Source organism: Canis lupus, chromosome 9 (genome assembly GCF_011100685.1).
Source record: "Canis lupus familiaris isolate Mischka breed German Shepherd chromosome 9, alternate assembly UU_Cfam_GSD_1.0, whole genome shotgun sequence".
Classification (NCBI taxonomy): domain Eukaryota; kingdom Metazoa; phylum Chordata; class Mammalia; order Carnivora; family Canidae; genus Canis; species Canis lupus.
In genome coordinates this window covers 41,972,556-41,998,753 of record NC_049230.1, presented here as the reverse complement: position 1 = coordinate 41,998,753, position 26,198 = coordinate 41,972,556, and the positions used below count along the sequence as shown (strand labels likewise).

Here is a 26,198-nt window from a genome sequence, read left to right as displayed (position 1 = left end):
AGACCCCCAGACCTCAAATTTACTACTCTTCTACTGCCTTATGGTGTGTTTTATTTGGGGCAGTGGGGGAGATAACATTGTGCAAACATGTGTCTGCTCTTTCATTACTAGATGCCTATCTGCCTGCAGACAAGGACATGGAGCAGGCATGGAGATATCAATGCTTAAGTTAGGTCAGGGGCAGTAAGCCAATTTTTTTTAACCTTATTACGCTGTTTATGCAACGCATCATTTTTTAAAGGCAGCTATCTTCTGGGAAGAGAAAAAAAAACAAGAGAAATACCAAGAAAACCAAGCATACACAAAGCTATCCCCAAGGTCTAGAGTCCCACCCCCCACCCCACCCCCACACACACAGTGGGGGGTGGGGTGGTGACTTAGACTTGAACTATGTTTGCAAGGGGCTTCCACTGACAGCAAGGACACAATTTTTAGTTACACCAAAGAACTGGGGAGAAGCATGGCAACCTGTGGGTGACACCACCACCTGGTACAAAACAAGGTAAAAAGTAATAAGAAAAAAAAAAAAAAAATACTAACAGCTGGGACCCCTGGGTGGCTCAGCGGTTGGGCATCTGCCTTCAGCCCAGGGCATGATCCTGGAGTCATGCAGGATGGAGTCCTGCCATCCGGCTCCCTGCATGGAGCCTGCTTCTCCCTCTGCCTGTGTCTCTGCTTCTCTCTGTCTCTCTCATGAATAAATAAAATCTTAAAAAAAAAAAAAAAATACTAACCACGCCATGTTCACGGTATACTGGCACGGTTATAAGCATTCTGCTCATACTAAATATATTGGCTCATTCGAACTGCACCAAAGCGCTCCTGAGGAAGGTACTTATCACTCCCATTTTGCTGATTAGGCAAACTGAGTCACGGGCAGATAAATAACTGGCTCAAGATCATACAGCTAGGGAATGGCAAGATTGGGATTCACACCCAGCCAGTCTGGCTCCAGAGCAGGGCTCTTGGCCTCTCTGCCATGTGACCTCTCATAACAGTAACAAACCTCTGCTGCCTGAATGTGAATGAATCACCCAGTTGAGGTGGAGACTGCTGGCACCTTCTTGGATTAAGAACCAATCCCTCTTGGATTAATGAAGGTAGTGCGAGGGGGAAGGAGCAGATTTACGGGAAGCATACCCATGCACCTGCAGGCCCGCAGGCATTGGGGAAAGGCAGTCTTGCTGGACAGGTGGGGTGCACTGTGGAGCCCACACAGTGAGAACCAACTCCTGAGGCTAGGAGCACCTCAACTGGGGAATCCAGGGCTGCAGGGGACAGCGACAGACCCCTCCAGCCAGCAAACTGAAAATTTAAACAGGCCATCCCACTGACAAGCGTTGCCAGCTCAGATGGTGTTCATGCCTGCAGGTGCCCACTCAGCAGGGCTTTTAGAGCTATCCCAATGCTCCAATCTGGTCCCCTTCAGACAAGAGCTCCTCCAAAGACATGAACAGAGTGGCAAGAGACTCAATATGTCACCCCTCCCCTTCTGACTTGCAGGGCATTTGTCCCTGGCTTTATAGGACTACTTTGGTGAAACACAGATGGATGGGGTAGGCTCTCCTGATGCTGCCCCTTTTGTCGATGGGAACACTGAGGCACCTGGGAACATGAGTCAAGCTGACTTTGTTCTGCGCTGCTGGGAAGGGCGCTGGCTCTATGCCAGGATAAGCCTGCTCCTGGCACTACATGATCATTCCCTGAGCCTCTGAGGGAGATGAACACAATTAATGAGCCTTTGGAGCAATTCCTGTCCAGGGACACCCTCTCCAAGGCCATGTGCTATTCAGGTAAGGCAACACCTGCTTGGGCAAAGCCAGGGACACCAGAAGTCCTCCCCAGGGCCGGCTAAAAGGAGGACACCCTACCCTACAGTATCTCTTTTCCATGGAGACCCGGGAGCTGGGGCACTTCTCTGGGTTTCTGAAACCCAGAGAAAGTGATTAACACCCAGCCCCTCACTCCTCCCTGCCCAGGCCCCACCCTGAAAGCAGGCCCAGTGTCCCTGCGGGCCCCTCGGGTCACCTCTTCCCCTAGAGCCCTCAAAGCCCTCCAGCTGCACACCATCTGGCTCTGCCCACTTTCTACCCTGTCCCACCACCCAACTCACTCAACAAACAATACTGTGCCAGATGCTACAAGAAGCCCTAGGCAGGTAAAGATGGACTTTGCCCTTGGAGCATTCCCAGACCAGTAGATGCCTTAAGATCAATCAGAGCTGGGGGAGCATCCTAGTGAGGGACTCACAGATGGTTGGCTAAGTCACTTACCCTCTTTAGACCTCAGAAAGGTCTGGATGGGCCTGACAGGTCTTCTAAACTCCCATTTCTTCTATGAAGCAATCTGCCAGCATCCCTAAACCACCCATGGGTTGAGCACAACATCTTCAGAGTATGCAATCCTCAAATATTGGATACTGGAGCCTGTTGCCACAGTATCCAGACAGATCAAAGAAACATGCCATCAACCTAATCCAAATCCTACCTTATTTTTGTTCTATTTAGAACATACCAGTCAGCATTGGATAGGCTATGCATAACAAGCCACCCTGAAATCTCAGTGGTGAAAATAACAGCGGTTAGCTCTCATTCATACTGCATGTGCACAAGAGTTGACCAAGAGCTGGCTCTACCCTGGTCGTCCTTACTCCAGGACACAAGCTGCTGGTGCCTCCACCATCTGGGAGCTCTGATGGTTGCCATTGTAAGGAGGAAGCAATGTGGCAAATTGCACCTGAGCTCTCAAAGGTTTCCACTTTGAAATGTCACGTTACTTCCTGCTCCCGTGTTATTGGCCAACACGAGTCACAGCTCCACCTAGCTCTCTGAAGGCAGCAAGTGCAACCCTACCTTGTGTTCAGTGGGAGGACCAGAAGCAGATGGTGAACTGCACCTGTGACCACAAGCAGGGTTTGACCAGACGTTAAAGGATATCAAACTGGCTGAAAGGCTGAATACTGACTGTACCTAACTCTCTTCAGATCAGTTTCTCAACCTCTCACTATCGACAGGGGTTGGATAATTCTTTAAGAGGTTGTCCTGTATTGCAGGATGTTTTAGCAGCATCCCTGGCTTCTACCCACAAGAGGACAGTAGCAAACCCAAACTGTGGCAACCAAACTATCTCCTGACATTGCTGAATGACCTCTAGAAGATAAGATGGCCCCAGCTGGGAACCTCTGCTTTAAATTTAGAAGAAAGCGGGATGCCTGGGTGGCTCAGCAGTTGAATCTGCCTTAGGCTCAGGGCATGATCCTGGGGTCCAAGATCGAGTCCCACATCAGGCTCCTTTCGGGGAGCCTGCTTCTCCCTCTGCCTGTGTCTCTGCCTCTCTCTATATACATATCTAATAAATAAATAAAATATTTAAAAAATAAATAAACTTAGAAGCACAATTTCTCCTAAACAAAATAACAGCATCCTCCTCCCTCAAGATATCTTTAATTCAGAACTACCTTGAGAGACAAGTTTTTCTCATTTGTAATATAGGAATAATCATTGATGCCCACTTCAAAAGGTCATTGTAAGGATTAAACCAGCAAAGGTTTAGAAAGCACTCAGCAGGGGGCCTGGTGCACAGGGAGGGTAAGCCAGCAAGAGGCCACCTACAAGTAATACAAACTCACTGTGTTACTACCCCCACTAGAGCTGTTAGCACTGTAGTGCCAGAGAATACTTGGGAAGGGCCAGGCCAGATTTCTCCCTGAGAGCACACACAGCAGGGCCCAAGGTCACCCCTGGCCACGCACCCTCCCCACCCCCGCTCCTCCCAAGTCCAAGGCAAGGCAACAGCTGCAGAGTTCACTGCAGAGTTCTTACCATTTGATCTCCAGCCCCCGAGGCCTACAGTCAGACATCTCTGTCATGATAATGCCCACTGTCGGTAGAATGTGCTGGTGCTCAAGAATGGGCAAGCAATGGATGTTAAAGAGTGTCTGCCCAGAAAAAGGAAAAGGGAAGGAATGTGGATCAGAAATGTGAGATTCTGGGGCACCTGAGTGGCTCAGTGGTTGAGCGTCTGCCTTTGGCTCATGTCGTGATCCAGGGTCCTGGGATCGACTCCCACATCAGGCTCCCCACAGGGAGCCTGCTTCTCCCTCTGTGTCTCTCATGAATAAATAAAATATTAAAAAAAAAAAAAGAGAAGAAAGAAATGTCAGATTCTAAGATGCCTTACTTAGGCCACAAGCTCTAAGAATTGGCAGAGAGGCCCTTCAGTGATAGCCACCTTGTCATACAGGACCTCTTCTAAAGGCCAACTCTGGGACAGTCCAGGCCACACTGGCAGGCTCTGATGGGCACACAGTTCTCTCACCTTGGTGCTGGTTAGGAGCACCAGTTCCAGAATCAGCAGACCAGGCTTGGAATTCCAGCTCTGCCATTTCCTAGCTGTGCAGCTTTGACTACCTATCTACCACTGTGCGGTCTGGGTCTTTGCACTGAGGCGCCAGGCCAGGGGGCAGGCATGACGGCAGGAATCCAGGCCACAATCCTCACCAAACTCAGTGCCCTGGACCAGTCCAACCCCAGGGACACCCTTTAGAAATCTGCATGAAATCTGCATGCATAGTCACATCTGTCAGAAGAGCTAAAATCAACAACAGGTGTTGGCAAGGATGTAGAAAAGAGGAAAGTGAACGCCAATAAAAAATAAATTTATTATTAAAAAAAAAAAAAGAAAAGAGAAAGGAGCCCTCATGCACTATTGGTAGGAACGTAAACTGGTGTGGCCACTGTGGAAAACAGTATGGAGGCTCCTCAAAAAGTTAAAAATAGAATTACTCTATGATCCAGCTATCACACTACTGGGTATTTACCCAAAGGATACAAGAACACTAATTCAAAGAGATACATGCACCCCAAGATTTATTGCAGCAGTATCTAGAATAGCCAGGATAAGGAAGCAGCCAAAGTGCCCACAGATTGATGAATGGATAAAGAACATGGGGTATATACACACCATGGAATGTTACTTAGCCATTAAAAAGAATGAAATCTTGCCATTTGCAATGACACGGATGGAGCCAGAGTATAACGCTAAGCGAAGTCAGTCAAAGATAAATATCATATGATTTTGCTCATATGTGTAATTTAAGAAACAAAGGAGCAAAGGGGAGAAGGGGGGGAAACAAATCAAGAAACAGACTCTTAACTCTAGAGAACAAACTGATGGTAACCAGAGGAGAGGTGGGTGGGGGAAATAGGTGATGAGGATTAAGCAGTGCACCTGTCATAATGAGCACCGGGTGATAGATGAAAATGTGAGTCACTACATGGTATGCCTGGAACTAATATAACACTATATGTTAACTAACTGGAATTAAAATAAAAACTTAAAAAAAAAAAAAAGAAATTTGCATGCAAAGGCCAGTGTGTTGGGCCACAGTGGCCCAGCTGATCTTCAGTTCCTCTGCTTCTGAATAAGGAGACTCATCCCCAAATCTCCACAGGATTACTATAAAGATTAATGGCAATGCATGCAAAATAGTTAGTATTGGTTGGCATGCAGGAAGTGCTCAGTGATCGCTGTGATGATAATTATGATAAATCCCAAGGATGACGATGACTTAATTTATAGCCTTGGTCGATGTCCTACCACAAAAGCAACTAGAACAAACCTAAATGCTACCTTGTGGCGCTGCCACGAGGATTAAAAGATATAACTGTGTGAGAGAAGCACAGAATAGGAAGGGTTCAATTAAGTGCCAGCAATTATTATAGACCTGCACAGCCTTTGGTCTAAATTCTGCATCCTGGAGTTTCACCCACATGTGATCTCCTGGTAAGGCGGCTGTGTCAAGGATTCAGAGTTAACATTCATGAAGGGGCTGGTACCCAGCCTGGTGGGGTCAGAGCAAGGGCATGGCAATCCTCCCTTGCCCTCCCTCTCTCCAGGGAGGTTTCTGGATCCCTGAAGATGGAGATGGCCATCTGCCCTCCACAGGCTGCTCTTCCTGCTTCTCATTATCTTTATATACCCTAATCACCCACAAGTTCATCAGCATCCTTCTAGAATGCAGCCCTCAATTTTTCCTAAATTTTCAGGTGTCATAATGTTACTTTTAAAACTTTAAAATACTTGTTTTAGAACAAAGGTTTCTAATACAACTAAGTAAGGTAAAAATAAAATGTGGTACCCAGACCAGAACATAAAGATCCAGCTGAGGCCCAGCCACTCCAGGTGGATGGAGCCCCAGTGAGGTCTGAACACCAAACCAGCCCCTCCAATCCCCACCAGTCCTCCCAGGCTACCCTCAAATAACAGGTAATTCAGACAAACTCTATACTTGCCAAACTTGCCAAGTCCCCTTTGCCCCCTTCTAAGCAGAACATCTCACCAGACCCCTTCTACACTAATTTTCAGAGGCCCCTCTGCTTTGGGGTAGCTGGTGAATTTACTCCAAAGCCACACAGCTGTATCCCATCCAGTCCCTATCACAAGGATGTATCACCGAAGGCCTACCCAAACCAGACCTGGCTCGCTCTGGAGAGCTTCCCAGGAAGAAGGCATCAAGTACTTTGCAAAATACTTTGCTGAGAGGCCTGAGGCCCTGCCTGAACTAGCGGCTGGCCACCTACCAGAATAGGGAAGGGTGCTTTGTTCTGGGAAAAGACAGCGGTCATCACCCTGACCCAGACTGAGATCCACACCTGCTCCCCAAACAGCTGCTCAGTAATGCTCTCTGGGAATTCCTTGGAAATGGAGCCCAAGCTCACCAGACTGGTTTCACTTAACTTCTTAAAAGCTGAGACCACTTTTGCCATGGAGGCAGTGTCCAGGAGCCTGGCTCTCTTCGTAGCTCCATGAACTGACCAACAACAATGGAGTGGCCAGGTTCCCAAGGGTCCGGGAAGTCCCTCCCAAGGGCAAGGTAAGGAAGCCTTCCTCAATGAGGGTGGCAGGAAGCGCTCTGGCCATCTCTACCTCAGCTCTGTCCTCATGGCCGGCTTACCTTGCTGCCCAGAGGCCTAAGAGAAATCAGAGCAGACCCCCCACCATGAGCTGCCCCTCATTCCCATCCTCTCACCACATTGCCCTGGCTGGGCTGCAGGCTGCCCCGGTCCTTATTCTTCTCCCTCTGAGCAAATCTGTGACAGTCCTTTTGATGACCTTAGCTGATTCCTGGAAGCTGTTAACCCTCCTGAACCCGTTCTCACAAATCGATGCCCCTCTCCCTCTCACCCTGGGCTACTTGCCTGTCTCCATCTTCCCGCAGGAGTCCTCCAGAAGTTTTCCTCTGCAGCCATGCTAATTTTTTTGCAAATGCCTCATGCATCCCTCTGCTCTATCAATGAGCGCTCGGGGGTGTGAGCAGCAGTGCCTGGCCCCACCCCATAGATTCTGGCTGGCCTTTCTCTAGGGTGGGGCTCAGGCCTCAACATCCTCCATGGCTCTCTGTCCAGGCATTTCTAAAGGGCAGCCAGAGGGCAGCCCGGGTGGCTCAGTGGTTTAGCGCCACCTTTGGCCCAGGGTGTGATCCTGGGATCAAGTCCCACGTCGGGCTCCCTGCATGGAGCCTGCTTCTCCCTCTGCCTGTGTCTCTGCCTCCCTCTCTCTGTATCTCTCATGAATAAATAAAATATTTTAAATAAATAAATAAATAAAGGGCAGCCAGGGCTGGGACCCGCAACCCCGCCCCCGAGCGCACTGGTGTGTATGGGGATCACCTGGGGCACACAGAGGTCCCACTGGGTGGGACAAGCCATGAAGGTCCCCAGGCAGTTCAGAGAATGACTCAAGTTTGGGAGACACCAGACTGTCTGGAACAGGCTATCAGTTTTAAAAAGGGAGATAGCCAGGGGCACCTAGGTGGCTCAGGTCTGCCCTGTCTGCCCTTGGCTCAGGTCGTGATCCTGGGGTCGAGTTCCGCATCGGGCTCCCTGCATGGAGCCTGTTTCACCTTCTGCCTGTATCTCTCCCTCTCTCTGTGTGTGTCTCTCATGAATAAATAAATAAAATCTTTAAAAAAAAAGGGGGGGGGTGGCTATGGCCAATCGGGCTTTTTCCCCCGGAAGCCCTAGGACTGCTTCTCTGCAGTTAAAATCACCCAGACAGAATTGTCACACCGAGCTGGGTAGAAGTAGAGCCGGCTGGTAAGAGCAAAGCACCACTGCTGCTGAAAGAAAAAACACGCACACGCTTACCCCCAAATACAGACATGCCGTGCACACATTCACATAACATTCAGGCACAGGTACCCACACGTACGTGTAATCACATATACACACTCTCCCCAACAGCAAAACCTGTTCAAACCTGTCTGGCCATCCCGGAAAGAAACTGCCACCCTGACAGTCTGGTGTGTGCGTGTACCTGTGTACCGACGCTACCAGACTTCCCAGAAAGAGGTCTTTCCCTCTTCAGACTTGCTGAGCTGCCTGCGGCTAAGTAGGTTCACAAATGGTGCCTGGTCACATTGGCATATGCCACCAATGCTACTGCTTGTTGCTTTTTCTTAAATCAACTCACTTTTTAAAAAATTAACATAATTGCTACAAAGGGGTGCTTATCTGTGCTAGACAGAAATTTCCAGAAAAAACAAGTATAGGTGAAACAAAACGATGTTATTAAACCTAGCAGACTCTGTTCTCTGCAGAGGTCTGGTGTCTGAGGCCCATTTCTTCCTTGGTCCTGTGCTCCCTGCTTCTTAGAAAAGGAGGTGGCAGGATGCCATCTGGGCGGTGGCTCAGTAGTTGGGTGTCTGCTTTTGGCTCGGGTTGTAATCTCGGGGTCCTGGGATCGAGCCCTACATCAGGCTGCCTGCAGGAAGCCTGCTTCTCCCTTTGCCTATGTCTCTGGCTCTCTGTGTGTCTCTCAAAAATAAAATCTTTTTTAAAAATTTCTTTAAAAAAAGAAATGGCTTCAGACCTTCTCCTCAAGGCCACTGAAGGGCTGGAAGGGGATGAGGCTTCTCATAGGACTTAAGGTAACTAATGCCACATCTGGGCATTGCCTAAAGTTATCTGAGGTGCCCACCCTGCACTTTGTCCTTAGCCAAGTTTTCTAGAAAGAACAACCAACACCGAGAAGTGAAAGATACTGAGATTGCTGGCTCCATGATGGAAACAGGACAAATCCCACCCAAGGCCACAGCAGCCCACCACACAATCCTGTGGTTACTGAACCAACCCCAGCTTCAGCATCTGTGCAGGGGCTGCTGGCCCTTCACCTTGATGCAGATGTTAAGGGGTGGAGTAGGATTGTGGAGGATGCACACGAAGAGCCTAGATGCATGGCCACCATCTCCCCCATGTAAAAACAAACAAAAGTGCAACTCAGAGTGGAAGACCAAACATCTGCCCCCCTGCTGACCTCAGTGAGCAGCTCCACATCCTCTTCCTTCTCTAGCATCCCCTTCTCCCCATGGGAGGGAGGAAAAGACCACTTACTGCTGGCCCCATAGAAAATACCAGAACTAATGCTTCCTGTTTACATAGCAATGAAAGCAGTTATGGGCTTTTTAAACTATCCCACCAGGAGAACTTTCAGGGCAGATCCGGGGTGCTCAAGCATCCTCACCCTGCTTGCTTCTACCCTTATCTCAAGATGATGATGGGGCATGGCTGTCGCTTCTGGCAAATTCACTAGCCCCCCCAGACAGCCACATTCCCAACCTCCAACTGCCAGCCCATCCTGGACATTTTTCTTCTTCACCCCGTTAGAAAGACTAAGAGGAGGGAAAAGCCCCCAGGTCTGGCTGGGGGCTGGAAATCCTGAAGGCACGAAGGACTTAATCATTAACCTGAGGTCCCCAGGCCATACTAGTTGGTTACCATGGCAACCACCAAGTCCCAACCTGCATTCCTGCCTTCAGGCCCTGTCAACCCGAGGCCCAGCTGGACAGGACCCGTGCTGTGCCAGAGCCTCCCCTTGGCCCAGGGGTATGAGGAAAGAGTACCATGAAGTCTGGCTTGTGACAGATTTCAAAGATTTAGGATCAGCTACAAGGCTGGACAAAACAGAAAAGAGGGTAGCAAATTATTTGGATTTTTCCATTCAACTCACCGTTTTAAGGTTTCTAATTTTTTTTTTTAAGATTTTATTTACTCATAGAGACAAAGAGAGAAAGAGAGGCAGAGACACAGACAAAGGGAGAAGCAGGCTCCATGCAGGGAGCCTGATGTGGGACTCGATCCCGGATCTCCAGGATCACACCCCAGGCTGCAGGCGGCGCTAAACCACTACCCCACGCTAAACCACTACCCCACAGAGGCTGCCCTTAAGGTTTCTAATTTTAAGGGAAACTGGGATTTCATTAACTAGAAGTATCTCTTGTATACATTCTTTCCCCCCAACCCACCCATCTTATTAAACATAACTGGAGATGAACAAAAGATGCATCACGGCGGCCTCTTTCCGGTCACATGTAGGTGGCTGAAGAGAAGACATCCTCTCAGGCAAACATTAACCACCACCCATGGGTCTCAATCTCTTACCCAGAATGAGGCTGCAGTTACTGAGAGAGAGACAGGCCTATCCTGGGAGCTTGACCAAAGTGGATTCAAAATGCCAAGCCTGGGGGCGCCTGAATGTCTCAGTTGGTTAAGTGTCCAACTCTTGATTTCGGCTCGGGTCATAATCTCAGGATTGTGAAATCAAGCCCCATGTCAACCTCCATGCTCAGCGGGGAGCCTGCTTGAGGTTCTCTCTCTCCCTGTCCTTCTGCCCCTGCCCCTCGCTTGATCTCTATACCTCTTTAATAAATAAAATCTTTAAAAAAAAAAAAAAAAAAAGCCAAGCCTGGCCACTGCCCCATGAGGTTCCAATAAACCAAAGCCTGGCAGTCCTCATGGGGCAGTGGCAGGGCCTATGTAAGGTTTCAGAAACATTTACTGTCTGTTCACACAAGACCCGGCCATAAATTAAGCTTACAGCAATGGCATCTCACCCCAAAAAGGATGCATTTTCCAAACTGTTCCCTCTGGGCTCCCCAAGGCAACATGGGCAGCAAAAGTTTACACACCATTAAGGGCAAATATAATCTCACAAAACAGAAAAACATGATTTCAGGCTTTGAAAAGAATGTCTGTGCCTGACCAGCTCCAAGAAAACTGAACCCACTACAGGCCTGTGATCAACTCCATTTCCATGGGGACTGCAAGGTTGATAAAGCAATGAAAACTCTGTGAGAACTGGCTCTGGTATTCTGAAACTGCAGTGATTAAAATACCTACGTGGCAGTCATGTGTTACCGGGTAGACACAGTCTTACTGGACACTGTTCAGAGAATTTCAGGGTTGGAGGGGGCATTAGAAATGATCACCAAGCCTGTCTCATTACTGGTCTCCACCCCTGGAGCCAGATGAGGGGGCCATATCCCAGGGAGATGCAGGAAATAGGTCAAGTCACCATCCAGGTAGATGCCAGGACCTACGTCCTCGAACTCGGTTCCAGGCTCTCTGGTGCACCTCACCTCCTCTGTGTTGAGGGGGCCCTTGGTCTCCTCGAGTTAGCACACAGCCACACAAGGGCAAATGCACAAATAAACTGCTTTTCTGCCAAGACACTGGATAAGGCCAAGGGAATGAGAGATCGGAGTAGAGATGTGGGGAGGGGGAGAGAGTAAGGAAGAGGAGCCACTCCTGGATACACCCCGGTCTCCTCTGCCTCTAAGCTACCTGTTCTCAAAAACCACAAGCTCCTGCCCTAAGACCAAGCTTCCAACAGACACCCTCTCCAAAACCAGGCTCAACTTTTCCAACTGCTTTTCCTGCCCAACAGATCCAGGAGACAGCCAGAAAACCACCCTGGCTGCCAGCTCTGAGCAAAACTCACAGCTACTCCACACACCTGAGGCCTCCACCCAGAGGAAGCCCCTCCCTCACTGCACTCCTGTCCTGCCACCACTGCCACCACCCTTCCCGGCTGCACCCACCTGGGACCCGTGCTGCCCGGAAACCCCTTCCCTGTGTCTCAAGGCGCAGAATCACAGCAGGATCAGCTGGGGCACCTGCTCATGGGCCGGGCCAAGGGACACTGCCAGAGCCAGAGCCGCCTCCCAGGCGCAGGGAGCCACCCAGCAGGCCACATTACTGAGTCAGAGGCCAGGGTCCAAAATCAGCTTCCTGGAGGACTAGGAAGGGATGCCGCCCAACCGCGCCCTCGGAGAAGGCGCTTCCATTGTCAGGACATCAACATGGAGAGGGCTCCCAGCCCAGATCGAGAGCTAGATCTCGGAAACAGCTCCTTCAAGAGCTGTTTTATGGGGTTGGTTTTTAAAAAATGCAAATGCCAGAAATCTCTTTCCTGCTCTTTATCGCTTTTAAATGTAAATTAAAAGACCTGTTCCTTCATGTCTCTGGAATCCAAAGTATCAGTCCTTCGACTGGTCTCAAAGGAAACATTAACCCTGTAGAGTCATGGCAGGCTGTGGCGCCAACAAGCAGGGATCTGTTAAGGCACCCACCAGGCACAGGACCCCAGGCACGTGAAATCCACCCTTTGCACTTGCTTTAACACCTGGGATAGGATAGATGCAGTCTCCTTAAACCTCACTCAGAGGCTGAGCTTCCAAATTACTGCCACCTGCTGACACCTTCCCACCTTCCCTTCCTCACTGCCAGGAGGCCCATAGTGCTCACGTGCTCAGCCAGCCAGGCACAATGCACACACCCCCATCTAAGCCCAGCATATGCCCCCCTCCCCAGGAATAATCCTATATGCTCCCTGCCCAAAACCCCATGGCAATTTCACTCTCAAATCCCAAGTCTTTGTTTAAAGGGCCCTAAAAATAAAATTCTCTACTTGTCCCTGGAAGCTTGTTCTTTTTTCCCCTGTTGTCTGACAGAGGAAGGGGTAGAGGAGCCCCGGTGCCAGTTCATGGCACCCAGTGAGCATTTCCAAGGCCTCTGCTCCATTTCTCTCAGCCAGAGGAGAAAGAGGCCAGAGGCCATCAGAGTCCAGTCTGCCAATCACACCACAGAATGGGAGCCTCAGGTGCCCCAAATTAAAGACAGTAAACAGCCAAGCCTCCTGACTGAAGCAGGGGCCGTTTTGCTTTGTGATTTTTCCAGGAGTAGGCACAAGCCTTCAACCCTGCTACCGAATATAACCAGCACAACTTAGAATGCTCTGCCAATCGCATTATTCCCCCTTCAGTGCCCCTCCCTCTCCACCCCACCCCATAATTACAGAGAGTCTGGGGTTGGGATTTTTCATGATGCTGCTTTTTAAGCGTGTGACAACACAGAAGGGTTATTTAAATCTGAGCTAGAGTGGAGAGATCAACATTGTTAAAAGGGCAAAATTAAGAACACATTTCCCTGGGTCTTAAGTAATTCAAGGTCACTTGCAATAAACAAGACAGAAAACTGAATCATCGAATCAAATGTATCCCGGGGCTCCACTACCTTGCAGGGTCTGAGAAGCCATAAGCCCGGAATGGAGCTGATATTAACGTCTCTTAGAAAATCTACCACATTAAGGAATTCGAGTGCATGACTTCCTGTCTGACTCAGGTGTTTTACAGCTTTTCTTGGTCCCCTAATGCATCCCGTGTTCTGAAAAGCTCATGTTGATGATTACAGGTAAGGACTCGTAAAGAAAGATGTGCTTCGGTCCTGCCCTCACTGTTCACTGGCTGGGTGACCCTTAGGCACATCACCTGACTCCTCAGAGCCTCGATTTCTTACTTTATAAAATGAGAACAATGGTCCCGATGACTTCCAAGGGTTTCCTGAGGAGTAAAGGAGATTAGAGTTGTCACATGCATCCCACAGTCAATGTTCAGGGAATGCCAACCTTAATCAGGATGATGAAGGAACATACATTGCTTTGGGAAAGGTCAGTAAGGCCCAGTGTCAATGCCTTCTACTTGAGAGCATCTCTAAAGCAAGATAATGCCTCTCTCTCTCCCTACATGGCATACATTTTTCTGCTAAGACAGAAAGCAAGCACAGTTGGGAATGCCAAATCCTAAGTGTATGATACATTTGATAAGCACTTACCACGTGCCAGGAATTTACCATATAGTCACAAATCTTCATTCGCCTGCAAGGCAAGTACTGCTAGTCCCATCTCACGGGGTACGGAGCTCAGGCTCAAAACATGTCCTACCTACCCCCTCCTGCTCCAGGTCAGTCTCAATGCAGATGTGGTAGGCCAGGATCAGCACCCAGAGCTTGGCGGCAAGCACTAAAGCACAGTGCCTCGACTTCTGGGCCTCTGTCTAGCTCATATCCCCTCCCTGCAAACAGCACATGTGAGCATATTACTCACAGAATGTTCTAGAGCTGAGAGACCGTGGGCCTCACCTCATCCAACCCCTTGAATTCAGCCTTGGGAGGGGAAGTGGCCTGTCCAAGGTTGCAGGATGGCCCAGAGGCAGGGCTGGTATTCAGCCTCAAGTTTACGGACTCTGGAGAAGGATCTTGCTGATGGATGGCCCAGCGGTTCGGAGAACAGTAGGTGGGCACTAGGAACAAGCAGGAGTACCTTTGAACAGATTTCAAAGCGATGAACAGGGGACCTAAGCAGACCCCACCCTCCACAGACTGATGAGAAAGTAAAACCTGCCTGATGTGCACTAGGCCAGCTGTCTTGAGCTTGGTTCACCCATGAACCACAACCTCGAGACTATCAGTGTGTAAAATTACTTTCCTAGATGCTTCATGAATTTCTATTTTTAGGCCACCCACTCTTAGCTGTTGCACGCACCCTCCTGGTCCCGCCTCTCTCACAACCCGCAACTAATCTGCCCGTCTCCAGCAAGGGAGATCCATCAAGTGGCTGACCCTTGTAAATAATTAAAGGGTGATCCCATCGCCCCAGGGAAGCTGGGCGGCTTGTTATGGGGGGAGGCACTGCTAACAGCCTAACAACTGCTTCCTAAACAGATGGCAAGCAGGGTGTATCAGGAACACAGCCCACAGAGCCAGCCTGCCCAGGGGCCAACCGAGGGAAGAGGCCAGGGCCTGCATTTCCCAGGCTAGCTTTAAAAGCATTGGAGCCTGCAGCCACAGCCCAACTCTCTCCACAAAGACCTGTGCAACCCTGGCACATCCATCCTTGGCTCTAGGATGGCCTCTTTCTTTTTAATTCGGAGGAAAACGCCAATCAGCAAAATCATCCAAAGAACTCATCTCTTTTGAGTAGGGGAAAACTCCTTAGAGTTAGAAATGCCAACTTCCCCTCAATCCCCCAAAAGTCAAGTCCTGTTAGCAATCTAGGAAGTACCCGTCCAAGCTGGCTCGGACACAGGTGAGCGATGGAGTGTTCTGTGTGTCTGTGCGCATCTATTACAGAGAGGTATGGACACATACGCATATGCTTTTGAAAAAACAGGAATATGCCAAATATCATTCTCCCTCTGTTTTTTTACACTTAAGATATCATGAAAATAATTGCGAGAGAGTCCATAGATCTATCTTGTCTGTTTTACAGTCAGAAAGTATTTCATAAATGATCCAGTCTTTCTCTTTACTACTGGACAAAACTATGATGAACATATACCTATAGGTACACAGGCATGGTCTGTGTCAGATGTCAGATTCCCAGGAGCTGGACTGCTGAATCCTAAGCAATATATATTTTCAGTTTTAATAGTAACTGTCAGGGGCACCTGGGTGCTCAGTTGGTTAAGTATCTGCCTTCGGCTCAGGGTCCTGGGATCGATCGAGCCCTACGTTAGGCTCCCTGCTCAGCAGGTAGCCTGCTTCTCACTCTCCCTCTGCCTCTGCCCTTCCCCTTCTCTCTTGCTCGCTCTTGCTCTCTCTCAAATAAATAATCTTTAAAAAAAAAAAAAAAAGGAACTGTCAAAGTACCATGCAAAAAGGAACTGTCACAGTACCAAGCACAACTTAATTATACCTAAGAGTTGCAGGAAAGAGGTTCAGGAACCCAGCAGGAAAACCCCTGTGCCTCCACCGCCCACACCCCACCACCCCCATCCCACCCTTCCAACCAGTGCTGCTCCCATTTCACCTTCTTTTGTATACTGGCTTTCCACAAAAGATTTTACTAGGGGGAAAAAAAAGGATTACTCTGCCTGAAATGTTTAGAAACCACCTAAAGGCTGGTAACAATTGCTAACACACAGCATTTACTATTTCCTTACACTGTATAAGGATAATCTCATTTTATGCTGCAACAGCCCCATTTCATGGATGTAGAAACTGAGATTCATCAATTTTTATAAGGTCCCTCCAAGCATGCGGACAAGAGGTGGAGCCTGGATAGACTTGGCAACCCGATTCCGAAGTCCACATACTTGTTAAGCCCTTTACCGCTTTCTGGCAAGGGCACTGAGCACACAAGTCCATCCATGCAGACCCACAAATACAAAAATGCTTCCAGACCTAGGCCTGCTGGCCTCTCCAAACCAATTCTGACAAGCTTCTAGGTCATCACCTTTCTGCCCAGACCGGTGAACCAAAGAAGCATCATCACTTTAAGAAGGTGCTTGCCACCTCCCAGCCCCTCACCCTTCAAAACCCAGGGGCCATCATCCCTATCACTGCCTGTCTGTGACCTCCTGGGCAGGCAGGTCCTCCCTATGTCACAGCCACAGACTCTGAAGGAGGAAGTAAAAAACGACCAGCAGCAGATCTGCTCAAAGGGAGAAAGAAGAAGCAAAAGGCAGCCAAGGCCCCGATGCTGCCGATTCACTGCCCTCAGACCTTAGGGCCCACCACATTTCTCCACGAGGGACTGTCTACATTCATTCATTTATTTATTTTAGAGAGGGAGAGAAGGGGGATAGGAAGAGGCAGAGGGAGGGGGAGAGAGAGAATCTCAAGCAGGCTCTACACCCAGCACGGAGCCAGACATGGGGCGCTCCATCTCACGATCCTGAGGATCATAACCTAAGCTGAAACAAAAGTCACTCAACAGACTGAGCCCCCTAGGCACCCCAGTATGGTCCATACTCAGAACTGGGAAAGAAAGGAGAGAACAGCCACAACTTCTACACACGTGGATGCAAGGATCAGCCCGCTTCCCAGGGATTTTAGTTCAAAGGGGCTGAAGAAAGAGAAAAGGAAGACGAAAGAGGAAATGAGGAAGAGGTAGATGAAGCAGCAGCAAAGGAAATGTGAGGAGCAAAAGCTCAAACACATCGTGGCCAGGGCTTGAGCACCCAAACCAGCCCCCCTGCCTCACTTCTGTCTGCAAAAAAGCTGAAGAAAAGCAGAAGGGCAGACCCAGGCCCCTGCAGGGACATTGCATAATCAAAAGAAAAGGAACTTTTCTGCCTGGAGGGGAGCCTATAGCTGTATTCCCATCAGTGCACTTCTCCAGCACCCATGACAAACACTCGACCAGGGATCCCACAACCCCCAAGACCCAGCCCCGGGGGGCACTGGGGAAACGGTGGCAGCAGACGGGCCATGCTGATTCTAGGAAGGCGCAAGCAGAGGCTGAAGAAAGTGGCACAGGACATCCATGGCTCTGTATGCCAGAGCCATGCAGTGCTTCCTGCAAGAGCGTTTCCATGTTGTTCTAGAAATGACTGGCAGGTCAGGGAGGCTGATGCAATAAGACCTCTTATGGCCTATTTTGATTAATGCCAGTTTCTGGAAGCCAGAATTACTGCAGCATTGTTGGTAATGACAAAAGATTGGAAACACCCTGAATATCCAGCAAGAGGGGATTGGAAGAAAAAAATAGTAATAATAATAAAATGGCACACCCGTATAGAATAAATGTTATGCAGCTATTAAAAAGAACAAGACAGGGGATCCCTGGGTGGCTCAGCGGTTTAGCCCCTGCCTTCGGCCCAGGGAGTGATCCTGGAGTCCCGGGGTCGAGTCCCACATCGGGCTGCCTGCATGGAGCCTTCTTCTCTTCTCCCTCTGCCTATGTCTCTGCTCTCTCTGTCTCTGTCTCGAATGAATGAATGAATTAATTAATTAATTAATTAATTAATTAATTAAAATAAAAATAACAAGACAGGGCAGCGCCGGGTGGCTCAGCGGTTTAGCGCCGCCTACAGCCCAGGGCATGATCCTGGAGGCCCAGGATGGAGTCCCACATCGGGCTCTCTGCATGGAGCCTGCTTCTCCCTCTGCCTGTGCCTCCTCTCTCTCTCTGTCTCTCATGAATAAATAAATAAAACCAATCAATCAATCAATAAATAAATAAAACAATACACTTCTACATGTCCTGATGTGAGCCAATCTCCCAAGTAGAATAAGTGTAGAAAAAAGGACAAGAGAGCGTAAATAGCATGCTCATGCAAATAAACGAGATGAGGAACACCGAAAACAGGAAGATTTCTCTCTAAAACACTGGGAATTTTCCTATTTCTCAACCTGAGTAGTAGGGACACAGATGTTCAGTTTATCATTCTTTAAACTGCATATACGTTCTATACATGCTTTTGAAGATATATTTCATAATTAAAATTTTTTAAGGGTGGGTGCCTATGCATAGAAAATCTTCAAAGTAAATGCTTCTAATAAGAGAAACTGGCAGGGAACAGTGGGGTGCAGTGTGAGGGAGGTTTCCTTTGACTCTATATCCTTTTACAACCTTCAGTATCTTTTACCACACGCATGAATTGCTGATCTTAAAAAAAAGAAAAAGAAGAAAGAAAGAAAGAAAGAAAGAAAGAAAGAAAGAAAGAAAGAAAGAAAGAAAGAAAGAAAGAAAGAAAGAGTCAGTCCCTGGCAATCCTCCAGGGTGTTTTGGCATCATAAATCGGGAAAGTACCCAAGGGGCCAGTTTCCCCATTTTGCAGCTGAAGAAGCTGCAGCCCAGAACATCTGAGTGTCTTATCTGTGGCCACACAATGAGTGACTGGCAGACTCAGGAAAAGAAGCCAAGTCCCCAGGAAGTGTCCTCCACTTTAAGTCTCTCAACCAGGGGTGCCCAGGCTGCTCAAACCCGAGTACCACTTGTCTGGCCTAGTCAAACCCTCCTGCAGCCCTTCCCTTCCCCCACCCCAGTCCACAGACGGAGCAGGGAGAATCAGGGGAGGCACCCAAGTCCCAGGGTGAGAGTCACCAGGCACAGTCAAGGTTGGAGTCCCCAATGCAGCCTCCTGACCCCATGTTCCCTGGGCTGCTTCCTTCAGCCTGTGAGCACACAGAAGGGCAGACAGGTAGGCAGTGGGGCTCCAGGGCTCCCATCCCAACCCTCCAGGCACTGTGGGTGGCATGGCCACTCCTGCATCCTCAGTAGGCATCCTCCTGGCAAACCACTGCCTGGCAAACTAACGCCCAGCAAAGCAACTGGACGAGTTCCACATTCTGGCCACTTTGCAGTCATAACCACATCTGGGTAGAGAAAGTACTTACCCTGATGTCTTCTTGCCAGCAACCAACCACCAGACCTACCCACTCAACAGCCTTAGATCCCAGACCCCAAAGTCAGTGGGTAAGCACCAGGAGCCAAACCAGACACTGGTGGCAAAATACCACCCTCGTCAGTGTATTTACATTGAAGAAAATCCTTAAGGGCTATGCAGAAGAATCATAAAACCTCAGAACCAGAGGGAGTTTAAGAAAACTGGTCGGCTCCCCCCACCCCCTATAGTAAAAACCTACCACGCCTGTTTCATTTATTGGAGGCCAGAAACAACTCAATCCAAATTTTAATACTTCCTTATTTAATACTTGCTAACCAACTTGAGTTCATATGTTCTTTTCAACAAATAGCACCCAACCCCAGGCACACTGGGAGCACGGGCGGGAATTACAACAGCTAACCTTTGGAGAACATTTACCGAAGAGCTGAATTCAACATACAAGTCATGCTGCTAAGCTCTGCGCAGGACACCTCGCTGAGGCCTCACGGCAGTCCTATGAAAAGAGTCAGCTGTTAACCCATTTTACAGAGGAGGAAGTCAAGGTTTTGGAGGTAACCTGTCCAAAGTCACAGAGATAGCAAACGGCCAACTGAGGTCTGCCGGGCTCCAAAGCCCGTTCCCACCCACTGAGCCAGACACAGCCCTGTTCACAGGAACCCACGCTCTAGCAAGGGTCTGGACTTCCTCTAAATCTACTCTGCCCTCAAGGGGCCAATCAGGACTGTTACTTCCCACTCCCTCCCAGACTCTAAAAGGGAAATGTTTCCCCAGGAGTTCCAAATAAGTCTACAGCCCAGGATCCATCCATGATGCTGTCTTCTCTGCTTCAGCTCCAGACCGAGGGCCCTGATGACCTACATGCTGACACCAAGAGAGGGTGACAGCCTGGGTGAAAGGGTTTGTGTAACAGGAGACCTGGCACACTCACCCCATCTGATGGCAGAACCAGCTCCACAATGGCCCAAGGGAACAGCAGACCCTCTCCCCACTTCCCTTGCCATGAAGGCCAAGCCAGCCCATCCAGCAGGCAGGGGTGGTACTGCAGGGCTAAGGAGGTGGGCTGGGCATGGGGAGGGGGTTCTAACCTAGGCTCGGCTTTGGGAAGTTTCCTAAACCTCTCTGGGATGTCTCCACTTCTGTAAAAATGAGAATAAGTCCTTCAATTCCACAGGGAGAGGAGTGCTAGTAAAGGGACTTAGTCACATAAATTCCTCAAAAGATCTTGAGAACAGGAGATCTAGTTTACAGATGGGGTACCAATGTGGGGTATCCTTCCTGGTGTGCCACCACCATGACACACAACATGCGGCTCCCAGGATACCTACCCTCTGCCTGGAATGTTCTCGGTGCCCCTCTGACTGGGAAGGTTAGAGGTTCAGACCAAGAACCACCTCCTCTGAGAAGTCACCTCTGTCCTCCAACCCCCTCACTCACAGGTACCCCCTGCTCTTTGGGCGCCTCCCATCACACTGGACAGGCATTAGACACCTACTGGTCAGTTCATCCCGAGGGCAGGACTCCTTGAGATGAGGTCTGCCTCTACACTATCAATCCGTGCTGTACTGTCTGGGGCATACGTTAGGAGCTCAATAAATGTTTGCCAAATACATGAAAAGTGTTAGTAGTGTTATTATCACCCTCTGAAAGTTGTTAACAGGATATAAGCCTCCTGGGGGGATGGCTCCCCACAGGGACCCCCAATCACCGGGACTGACGCAGAGCATCAGAACACCCAAGCTTCCCTGCACTGTCTGCTTTCTGGCAAATACTTCTCATGCCCAAACACTAACTTCCCTACACTTGATCTGTACCAGGCACTGAGAAGGCAGGGGAGACACAATCCCTGACACACCCCCAAGTAGTTCCCAACTCAGAAATTCTAGTTCAGAGGTGCTCTCAACTCAGAAATTCTAGTTCAGGGGTGCTTTCCTCAGATAAGGAGAAGAGAACTTTCCTTATCTCATCCTCTCAAAAGTCTATTGGTATAGATGTATCATTATAATGGACATGCTACAGTAACACAGCAGTAGGTGCACATAATTTGTAGGTGAAAATACCCATGTTGGGAACACATGATCAAAATCTCCTTCCCGATAGGTATGCAAGAGCAAGTCTGGAGGTCAGAGGGCCAGCTAGGAAATGCACCATGCAGAGGAAAAGACAGGAGAGAAGCTTCCAGCATTCACAGAGCAGGGGGCCCCAAAGGAACAAAGACAAGGGAAGTCTCAAAAAAACAAGATGCTCAGGGCCCCAAGCCCAGCACATTCCCTGCTGGGGAAAGATAGGACAGGAAAGAGAAAGGAAACAGATGAGAGAGGCCATCCAGGGAGACAAGGGGGGAATTCCAGGCATTCCAGGGAGAGGAAGCTTGAAGGCCTGAAACAGTGTGGCCCAGGGGCGATGATCGCAGCTCTGCAGCTCTGTGGGGGCGACAGGCTAGATTCAAGGGATGGGGAGAAGGAGCCAGGCAGGAGGCTCAGGCAAAGCGCCACGCTGCAGAAGCGCAACTCGGCCCTGCAGTCAAGAAGAGCGGCCGCCAACCAAATGCTAAGAAGCTACTACTGTCCTCCATTTGTCCATCTGCTTATCAACAAAAGGCCACCCGGTTTGGGAATATTTTGAGAGTTGGGAGAGAAAAAGTTAAACCCAGTGCTTAGACAGCCGCAAGCGAAGGGCCGCCAAAGATTCTGGCCTGGGCAGAACAGATCTGCTTGGGCAAAGGTAAAGACCTTTCAGGTCCACACCCACAAACCCTTGGAGGGCACAGCTTGTGGCAGACAACCTGTCCCCAGCGGTCAGGGCCAGTCTCTGGGAGCAGCCACAGCTGAAGAGGCAGGCAGGCCAATGTCTGCAGCCTTTGGGTTTTACTGAGTACCCCAAGAATCAAAGCCACTTAGGGGCACCTGGGTGGTTCAGTCAGTTGGGTGTCCAATTCTTGATTTTGGGTCAGGTCGTGATCTCAGAGTCCCAGGATCAGGCCCTGCATTGGGCCCTGTGCTCAGCACACAGTGTGCTTGTCCCTCTCCCTCTGCTCCTCCCCCCAGTTTGTTCGATCTCTAAAATAAATAAGTAAAATCTTTAAAAAATAAAAAATCCAAGCCACTTGTTTTGAATGAAGTAAGAGGGCAAGAAGACACCAGATGGCAACCCTGAGAGCCACGCTCCTGACAGCCAGGAGGGCCAGAGCTCAGAAGGAGTGTCCCGCTTCTCCACAACCTCCTCACTGGAAAATCAGGGTTTGAGGTCAGATTTCCCAAGAAGTAGACTCTGAAGTAGAGGTCTGGCTGAAGGAGCAGTCCACACCCATGAGGTAAGCAGGCCTGGGCAGCAAGGCAGGGACACCAGTCGTCAGACCCATGGGGAACTCAGCTGGGATGGCCCTTCGAGGTGTCCCAAATGGAGGCAAGGGGTCAGCTTCAGTACCCCATCTTTGGATGGAGGGAGGGGTCAGCTTGGGAAGAGAAGGCTTCCTTTAGCTGAAGGCAATCCCAGGGAGGGACTCAGCTATGCTGTCAGTGGCCATCACTCCTGGCAGCTAGGATGGGGGCACAAACCCTGAAAGGGGTTTGGGCAGCACATCACAGCCTTTTTGATGGGCCTCGGGCTTTTCAAATGGCTGCTCAACAAGAGTTTCATCTAGAAGGGAAGCTCAGTCTAATAATCTCAGAATGACACGGCACAGAAAGTCTCAGAGGAAAAGCACTTGTCTTGTTATTTTTATGTCACTCGTAACTGAGCTGATAGGATCTAACGTTCTCTTTTCCTGGTCTTAGATAATTTTTAAGAACACATCATTTCACTTCAAAGAACCCGTCAACAGGTTGCTCTGTGAATTTTCCATTTTGTCCCTCCTTGTTTTCGAGCTCCTAGTTCACATATCTGAAAAAAAAATCTATCTTTTTGATTTGTAGACTCAAACCACACCACCTGAGCAGATATTTGCATTAAGTTGGGAACAAGGCCTTGGTAATCACATGGTTAAAACATTACAATAGGCATAAAAATAAAACCTGAGGGGGTACACTTGGGTGGCTCAGTCAGTTAAGCATCTGCCTTCAGCTTGGGCTGTGGTCCAGGGTCCTGGGATGGAGACCCTCATGGGGCTCCCTGCTCAACGGGGGGTATGCTCCTCCCTCTGCCCCTCCCCACCCTCCTCCCTCAGATAAATAAATTTTTTTAAAAAATAAAAACATGAGAATGTTTTATCACGTTTTATTTTTTTTTTTTAAGATTTTGTTTATTTTTTCATGAGACACACACAGAGAGAGGCAGAGACAGGCAGAGGGGGAAGCAGGAACTCCATCCCAGGACCCCAGGATCACGCCCTCGGCCAAAGGCAGACGCTCAACCACTGAGCCACCCAGGCGTCCCTGTCACATTTTTAAATACATGAAAATCCAGCCAAAATATTTTTGCATTTATAACATCATTTTCCCCTAATTTATGAGAAATGCATATTTACTAAGGAAAAATTGGGGAAGAAAGGCATCGAGAAGAAAATAACTATTATTCCACAATTCAGGGATAAGCCACTCACCATTAAGAAGCATATGCACGACCTTCTCTTTTTCTTCCATGTCTTTCATTGGTGTCATACCATTGAATAACCTATTTCTTTCTATTAAAGGTATATTATGAACATTTTTCCAAGTAGTAAAGCTCATCATACCTGTGGCACAGAGCTACAAGCTTTGTCATGAAGCCTGGGACACACCAAGCATCATCCTGGCAGACACAGAAGAACACACACACACAGACATACACACAACTAAGAGACAGTTAGCCAGACCCACTGGATGCCTGACTGATGTTACAATGACTCTGACTTTCCGAAACTGGAAAATTACTCTGTGGGTCCCACTGGGCTCCAACAGCCAAACTGTACCAGGCACTGGACATTTTATCACGGACTTTCTTCTTTCTTTGATTCATTTGAATTTTACTGAAGGGTCCACTCTCCTTAGGTGTTAATGATCAGTGAATGACTAAAACAGATATAAATGCCAACCCTTCTAGAGCTTTCATTCTGGTGAGGAAAGAAGACAATCACAAGTAACATCACACAGCACGCACGGATGGCAGAAGGTGTGGGAGAGACACAAAGCCCAAGGGGGTGAGACAGCAGGGAGGGTGCGCTTTTACCCATGGTGGTTGGGGAAGACCTCTCGCACTCAGGAGGGGAAGCGAGCCCCATGGGCACCTGGGGGTAGGACACCAGATGGGATGCCTGGTGTGTTCAAGCAACAGGAAGGAGGCCAATAGAGTGGAGGCAAAGTGAGAATGGAAAGGAGGAGAAAAACCCTTGCCTTGACTTTGGCTTTTATACCAAGTGGACTGGGAGTCACTGAAGGGCTCTCAGCAGGGGGCTGACGTGACTTCACTCACATGTTTTTTTCAAAGATTTTATTTATTTATTCATGAGAGACACAGAGAGAGAGAGGCAGAAACATAGCCAGAGGGAGAAGCAGGCTCCCTCAGGGGAGCCCCAGGAGGATCTCGAACCCAGGACCCCGGGATCGCGACCTGAGCCAAAGGCATATACTCAACTACTGAGTCACCCAGGTGGCCCCACATGAACTCTTCATCATTAGATCTCTCCCTCGACCTCACCAAGACCCTCTTTACATTCAGACTTACCCAAGCACAGAGGAATTCTCTGTATTCCTCTCTCCACGATACCCACCAACCCCCTGCCCATAAGGCCAGCTGTCCTGCAGAGCATGGCGTTGGACCCCAATGCCCGTAATGGCAGCAGTTACCCCAACCATAGCCCCACTATTAGTCAGCGATCCTCACACCCCAAATGAGTGGGGGTCTCACCCCAGCTGTGCCTGCAGAGCATTGGGAACAACCCTCCTTTCAACAGTCTGGATCCATGGTTCCAACTCTCTCCTGTTCCTGTGGTTCACAGCCTCTGAAGCCCTTCCTCCTCCCAGCCAGAACCCACCATCCCTCACCCAGGAAACCCAGCAGAGGCCAGAACTTGCCAGCAGAGGCCAGGGGTGACCACCTTTGGTTTTGTTTGTTTGTTTGTTTGTTTGTTTTTAAGATTTTATTTATTTATTCATGAGAGACGGAGAGAGAGGCAGAGACACAGGCAGAGGGAGAAGCAGGCTCCATGCAGGGAGCCCGACGTGGGACTTGATCCCAGGCCTCCAGGATCACGCCCTGGGCCGAAGGCAGCGCTAAACCGCTGAGCCACTCAGGCTGCCCGGGTGACCACCTTTGAAGGGAAGCCTGAACCACAATCCAAGCGTCAGCCATTCCCAAGAATGCAGTGGTGCTTGACGGGGAGGAAGGAGGGGCTCAAGGTCTAAGCAGGGAGAGCCAGGTGTGGGCCAGGGAGGCTCACAGTGGCCCGCCTCAGTCACCTGCACTAGGAGGACACCTTTCTCACCTTGCCTCACCTGTCCCAGAATGAACAAAGGGAAAAGCAAAGTCAAGTCAGGTGGGTGAGGAGGAGAGGTGCACTCAGCTTCAGTGCTGCCCCTACAACTCAACATTTGTTCGTCCTCTCCTGGCTTGCTGGCAGGGACGCACACCATGGTCTCCTCACTGATACAGGCCCAGGGAGTAGGTGGGGCTCATGCAGGTTTGAGGGTGGCCCTTGCCCTCCAGGATGAGAGAGGCACATTGGCTCAATGCCTGCAATGCCCTGTGTCTTATGACACGGATCCTATTCTTAGCACCCCAATAATGACCCCATGAAGTAGCTATGACTGTCCTCACCTCCCATGTTAGAAATGGGGTTCCCTGAAGCTGAGGAGACCTATCCAGGGTCACAGAGTGACATAGCTAGGAACAGTCAAGACTTCATGTTTATCAAGTGCTTACCATGGCAAAGTTCTTTCTACACGCTCTACACATTCACACATTTGATCCTCACAGCAGCCCTAACCATACTATGACTGCCTGCCACCACCACCCCTCTCCACATTGTACAGATGGA

The 26,198-nt window shown here is 49.4% G+C and overlaps 1 protein-coding gene across 6 annotated transcripts in view; it reads right to left on the bottom strand.

Annotated features, from left to right (window-relative positions):
- The window catches only part of KSR1 (kinase suppressor of ras 1), a 155,735-nt gene that overhangs the window by 108,929 nt on the left and 20,608 nt on the right, over positions 1-26,198 (bottom strand). The window contains exon 1 of one of the 6 annotated variants that reach the window (XM_038548218.1): positions 11,879-11,994. The exons of the other annotated variants lie outside the window; for them this stretch is intronic. The gene's annotated coding sequence lies outside the window, so the exon portion shown is untranslated. Of the gene's footprint in view, positions 1-11,878; positions 11,995-26,198 lie in introns of those variants that run through there. 6 annotated transcript variants of the gene reach the window in all.